Genomic DNA, 7,514 nt, shown 5'->3' with positions numbered 1-7,514 from the left:
TAATATGTGAATAATAGTAAAATATTTTAAATTAAAATATTTTATTAAATTTTTTAAAAAAAGAAAAAAATTAAATAAAAATATTATAAAAATAAAAAATTATTTAAATATAATTTTTAGTTTAAAATTTTTAAAAATATTGTATTGAATTTATATATTTTTTATTTTAAAGTTTGTAAAAATTATAATGATTAGATAATAATTATATAAAAAAATTAAAGGTTTGAAATAAAAAATCTGTAGGTGTTTGAAAAGATTTAGAAACATGTGAGTGGTTTTGGAATTTTTTTTTATCTCTGTGGAATTAATTCCCCATGACTTGGTCATGTTTGGTAGGAAATATCATACTGAAAAGAAACAATAATTACTGCCACAAAGCCTGGATAATAGTTGCAGGAGGTGCCGAGAACCACAAAACAATCATGTCTAAATTCTAAGAATTTTGGTCAGCGAATGAAATCCTATATATACATATATATCTATTACTATTATATAAGTGGCTATTTAACGGAATAAAATGAAAATTCTTATTTTAACAGAATTACAGTAATTTTCGTTAAGCTTCCGTCTGATAGCCTCTCTCTCAATTAAACCACAGTCTTTCTCTCTCTTGATAGAAACCAGATGCTCTCTCTCGATAGAAACAGGCCCTCTCTCGATAGAAACTCGCTCGTCTGAATCAAGCTAGGGGGAAGGGGAGCTTCGGCTCCTTCTTCCTCTTCCTCTCCTCCCTTTCCTCACCGGTGCTTCGTGTCTGGTTGTTTTGGTTTGGTTTTTTTGTTTTTTTTTTTTTTTCAGGTTTTTGGCTGAATAAAGGGGGTAGTCGTTTCGAGCTCCACCGATGACCACCGTCCGACACGCGCACCACCAGGAGAAGCCTCACCTGTCAATCTTACGATCGACAAGATTGGGAGCCAATCAGAGCAGCTCGTTGCGCCGACGCGCGTTTTAAAGGAAACGCGTGAGGTTCTCAAACCACCGCTATTCATCTTCCGTCGACGCCATGCGCGGCAGCTCAGGGCCCAACGACTCCGGCAACGTCTTGACCGGTCGAATGGCTCCTTTCCAGTGTGGCGTGTCATACACGCGCCACCGTTGATTTTCATTTTGTTTTTTCAATTCTGTTTGGTGTTGTTTGGTGGTGTTTGTTTGTTTTCGATACTGTATTTCCAGCTACCTTCGTTTCAAGTTCCTCTCTCTTTCTCTCAGCTCTGCCTCTCGGCTCTCTCTGCTTTGATTTTTCTGAGGCGCTAACTTGCTTCTCTTATTTTCTTTATTTTCTTCTTTTTTTCAGTCACTCAAGGACACAAAAAGTGTGCATTCGTTATTTCTGGCTCGGGAGAACTGAATATCACTGCTCTTTCGGAGGCACATGGGTCCTGGGCATTTGTTTTTTGTTTTTTTTTTTTGTTAAAAATACTTCAAGAGTAATTCTTTTTACTGCTATATATAGACAATAATTGATTGAGGTTAAATATTTATGCGGTCACGCCTGAGTTGCAGAAGCACTACGAAGAGCTTGTTGTGTCTAAGGTACAACTTTGGTCACCTAAGCTTGAAACCATATCAGAGTACAAGGTTAGGTTCTCACCCTGCAGATTTATAGGGTTGGAGTTGAAACAGAAATAGAAAGTAATTAAGGGGTAATTAGTTTCTATGATATGGTAGCTAGCTAGGGTTTTTTGTTCTCTTTTAGTGGTCGAAGAATCAATCAATATATATACATGTGTAATACATGATCATGCAGCTAGCATGCATGATAGATCATTTGTTTTAGATCAACTTTTTGTTGTAAATTGTACAAATTAATGATGTCATGCTCGCTAATTGTTGAACACTGGTCTCTTCAATGGATCATACAGTACTACAAGATTTTCCTCTCTTGATCCGTCATAAAAAATGCAGTTTCTTTCTGTATACTTTCTGATTTAATGGTGGCAGTTGGTTGTAGAATCTATATGTATATTATTACTTGCAGAGATAGTTGAAAGAGAGAAAGAAAAAGATACAAGAGAATGTTTGACCGGAAGAGAACACCAAAATTATGGCTTTCCTACTACTCATGTATTATTTAAGGTTAAATATTAAATTACACATTCATATTTTTACTCATTGGGTTGAATCTTTATTCCTTGGGTTTGATAATTCTTTCAATAAGATCATTCCATTAGATTTTTGTTGAGCAATTGAACGGAAATATGCTCACATGGCATGTCACATGGATAATAATGAATGTAGTTCCTCTACATGCCACAATTATGAGACCTGCTACAACGATTGGTACTGAGGATAGGATTTTGAATCAATCGGCACACTTTGTAAAACAATATGGCTTTCTTCCACACATTGGGGATGGATATATCAAATATGTCTTGAATCTATCATTTGCAATCTGGTGATAAATTATTTTAGTTGAAGTTTAAAACTAATCATTACCACTCATGGTGGCTGTATGTTATTTTTAAATTAGTTATTGACAATTTCCTGGCAATGTTTTTTTGCAGAATCCAACCCTGGTGCAATTGCAGCCTTAAAAGATGATGGCACGAGCATGAGAAAATTTTATGAGCATGGTGCACCAGGGGTCTTTACTACTATACATGAATTGGTAAAAATTCTCTTTCTCAATGTTCTGGCTTTTTTTATAGGTAAAATAAAGTTTTATTAAAAAAATAAATTGTTCTGCCTGTTGCATTGGTATGATATGATTTTTACCAAGATCTTGGCACACTGTTGGCGGAACTTATGTATGACATGATTCGGGAATGACTTCGCTATGTGAAAGTTCCTTTCCCTCTTGCAAAGGTACATAGATAAACGACAATATATTTAGGCTATTGGGAATGAATCTTTTGAATACTATCATTCAGTGACATTGACTAACTCATTTTTAGTTTTTATTGCTTTATATGAGTGGGTTTGTTGGCCTTTAGCAGCCCTTATTCAGAATATCTATAAGTGATTAAGTTATCAAACATGAAAAGTCTGTGCTGAGCATTTTAACATATCATGATGTACCAGTAACCCTTCATTAGTGCTATATGCCAATCAGCCATGATCAACTTTTTTTGTTGCCATATATTTTGGGCCATGGGCAATGCTTGTGTCTCTGATTGTGTGTGCTTTTCATTTGGTCTTAGATGCTGGAGTGGTTTTACCATGTGTTTTATATGCTAACTTTCTTAATTACTTTATGTGCATAAATGTTTTTAGCATCTTTCTCCTTTGTCTGGATGTTGGAGTGGTTTTACCATGTGTGTGCTTTACATATTTTTTAAGAAATACTTCTTAAAAAAGTTCCCTTTCCATTAATCAATCCTGAAATTTTCAACTTAGATCAGACCCTTACATTAACTGCAAATACAGTCCTATTGGAGAATGGTGAGTTCAAACAATGTTTTCAAATAAATGTTATCCCATGACCTTTCATTCTTCTTTCCATGCTTGTTATCTTATGACCTCTCCTTTTTTCCTGGGTTAATCATTCTTCCCTTTTTTTGATAAGTTGAGTAGTCTTTTCATCTGGTTGCCTTATTCTTTCATCTTTTGATTTCTATGATTGGATCTACAACTTTGACTTTCAATGATCTTGGGATTGCACTTCATAAGCTGAAAGGGTACCCCGTCAAGTACCTTATCCAGTATGGTAAGAGCGGCCCCAAATTTAGCTCTACGGCCGGTGAAAAATTCTCTCCTGATGCATGGCCGTGAGGTTCTATGGGTTTCTATCCTAAATGTTTTTAGTTCATTTGGTTGAAGACTTTGAGAAGGCTTGTAATACCTCCGATATTTCTTTTAGCAAATTAAAATAGATTTTTGAGTGCGTGAATGCTGTATCTTCCATTCATGATGTAAAATTCACATCCATTAGCAATCATTTTTGGATGTTGTATAGCTATAAAATTTTAAGAAATCAAGGGAAAAGGGTTGAAAACTTGAAGAATCCGAAAGAGAAGAACTAGCTGCTGTCTGTTATAGTTGAAGATGATTGATAACTGTTGCATAATAGGCATGGAAATCTACCTGCACAGAATACTGAAATGAATTAATTTCCTATGTTCTAAGCTATTACAGCTTTAAAACCAATACATTTATGTTGTATGTAATGAATACATTTTTTAATCAATTTGTGCTATTTTTTGCTTCTAGAACAGAGGACTTTTGTGTTCTTATTTTTTTTTCCTTCCAAATGGGCAAACGTGCCTCGCACGTTGAGCCACTACTAGGATATATATATATATATATATATATATATATATATATATATATATATATATATATATATATATGCCAAGGAGGAGATAAGTTGATCAGATGGGATGCATGGAATTGGAGCATTGATTAATTCCTCCAAGACTGAAGTCTGAGATCGAGGATGCATGGCAAGTTGAAGTTTGGTCCAGGTTATATTTGGAGCAATGTTAAGAACAGTTTTTAAATGAGCATTGTATTATAAGTTTAGTTAATTTTATATTTAAATATTTTTAAATTTACAATAATATTCTTATTAAAATAATTTTTTTTTATTTAATAAAGAACTTGTATATGTAATTTTTAAATGAAAACTACAAATAAAATTTCTCTTACAATATACATGATATAGACTATAGTTGAACATAAGGAAGAAAGTGTGGACCTAATGACTAGAGGAATCAAAATTATCTTAATTTATTATTATAATTTTTTTAAATTTTAACATAAAATATAATAAATAATTTAATTTTTTTAAATCTAAAAATAATAATAATATTAAAAAAAATATTTTAACAATATTTTATTTAATTTTTAATTTTTATTTTAATTCAACTCAACATTTAAATCTATACAATTAATTTAATTCTTACATTTGTGATGGCCAATCATGACATTGCACCCACCGAAGATAATAATTGCCAGATTGAAGCAATTATGGGCCTTTTTGGAGGAGAAGCCAATAGCAAATTGTCGGCAGAAAAGGTACTTGTCGCTGTGCATGTATCTGCAGGATTAGGCGGTGATCGTGATAAGGTCTCTCGCTCCAATAATTATCTGGGTTCGACCAAATCATGATGAGTCCGGCTTGTGTAACATAACATTTTTGTTCTTTAATCGTCCACTCTGGATAAAAAATTCCAAAACATAACATTTTTGTGTAATTTAAAAAAAAAAAAAAATTCAATAAACTATAATCATATAATTTAAAGAAAATTAATTATTATGAATTAAATTTTAATTAAATTTTATAATTACATTGATTAATTAAATTTATTTTCTTTTAAATTATAAAAGAAGATCCTGTTTTTTTAAAATTTTTAATCTAAATTCAAATAACAAAAAATAAATAATAATAATAATAATAACTTGATTGTAAAATTATAGTAAAACAAGTATAAGGCTATCATTATTCTTATTTATGTTAAGAAAAAAATGATATTCATGATTCATTTTTCCTATTGGCTGACAAATTAGCAAGTTTGAAAACAAAAAGATAAGAGTTAGCCTATGAAGGGAAGAGGTACAAATACTGGTGGTATCGGAAATTTGGTGTGGATAACACATTTAGACCAAGAATGAACATGAACTCACCCGACTAAGGAAATTCATATACTCATTACAGACACGAAAAATTTATAAGTTGATATGTATAACATATTTAATAAAATATTTATATGACATACTTTGATTTATAATATAAATTTTAAAATTTGAATTAAATAAATTAAATTTTACCATTTAATTGATATAAATAATATATTTTACATACCGACAACACTACTATTCATCTCTCTTCTTACATAAAAATGTACTCACCACTATACTTTGAACATCCTAAACCCTATCAACAAGCCCAAATCCTCTCTTTCCCAAAATCATTTATCTCTCTTCCTCAATGCCGAGTGTGGTACTTAATAAAACAATTAGTATTCATTATAATTTTTTAAAATTTTTAAATAAAAAATAATTCAATTTTTAAATTATTAAACAAAAATTATATTAAAAAATTATATTCTAATAATATTTTAATTTGATAATATATTTTTTTTTAAAAATTATTTACTTTTTAAAATATTCTCAAATTATTTTATTATTATTTATAAATTATTTATAAAATTTTCTTCAAATCTTATTTCTAAACTTATCAACCAAAAAAGAGATTACTTTTAAATTTATATTTATAGTACTATTAATGTTTTATTTATATATTTAATTTTATCTTTTTATTTGAACGGATCTGACACGTCTAGTCATGCTTAATGCTTTTTCTGACACTGAAATACATCAGAGATATTACGTGTAAGGCCAAATCAATTTTTAAAAGTTAACTAATATCTCATTCTTTTACATTTATCTATTCTATTTAAATTTAATCTTTACATTAAATAATTCATTCACTTCTTATATAATAATAAAATATTATTAATTTAAACCTTATTTATTTTTAAAAAATATTTCATCTCATCTCTTCTCATCATTACAATTTTTTCAAATCTTCATACAAAATAAAATAAATAATTCAACTTTTTCAAATTTCAAAACAAAAATAATATTAAAAAATATATTCTAACAATATTTTATTCAACTTTTTAACTTTAATCTCATTTCATATCTGAAAACAAACCACCCCTTAATAATTTTTTATTTGATTTATTTTTTTCATATTTTGTAATTCTACCAATTAAATGTTAATAATAATAATTATATTCTAATTAAATTAATATTAAAAAAACATATTTTCAAAAGTCATTTAATATTAATAACAAAAAATATTTAATTAAATTCATTTAAATTCCTATCTAAATTTCTTAATTACAAATCAAATAATATTTTTTCTTAAAGTGAGAAACTAGTATTTTAATATTTATTTGGAGTGAGAAACTAGTGTTTTAATATTTAATGAATTAACAGTAGTCTTCTATCTTTGGTCAAGTATTGTAGTTGAAATCTAAATTATTTTAGATATGCCCAAGGCTCCCAACCCAATGTAGGGTCTTTTTGGCACAAATTATCTAAATTTTGATTATCCTTATCATTTGGCCAAGTCAATGATGATACTCTAAAGTAAGAACGACTTGAGATGAAGACGGAGAATTGTACGAGTAAAACAAACTTTGGATTGAGATTTATCTTGACTAGTTTCGTCATATTTTATTTAATCCTCATAATTTTTTTAAATTCTTACATAAAATATAATAATTTTTTTAAATTTTAAATTTTAAAATAATAATATTAAAAAATAATTTTTAACAATATTTTATTTAATTTTTTACTTTTATATTAACTCATCTCATCTCAACTTACTATTCAAATGATACTTAAAGTTATATTTGGGTAGTGAATTCAATATTTTATCATTACTTTAAAGTTAGATTTAGGTAGTTAGGTAATTTCATATGATTTATTAATAATGATAAAAATGTTGTGACAAAATAATAAAAAAATATTAAATAATAATAATAAATAAGTAAAAAATAATAATAGAAATATCTCGTATATTTCATTACCCATACACAATCTAAGACTCAGGAGCTCTGCAA

Source organism: Juglans microcarpa x Juglans regia, chromosome 2D (assembly GCF_004785595.1).
Source record: "Juglans microcarpa x Juglans regia isolate MS1-56 chromosome 2D, Jm3101_v1.0, whole genome shotgun sequence".
Classification (NCBI taxonomy): Eukaryota; Viridiplantae; Streptophyta; class Magnoliopsida; order Fagales; family Juglandaceae; genus Juglans; species Juglans microcarpa x Juglans regia.
Note: the sequence above shows the minus strand (reverse complement) of the source record.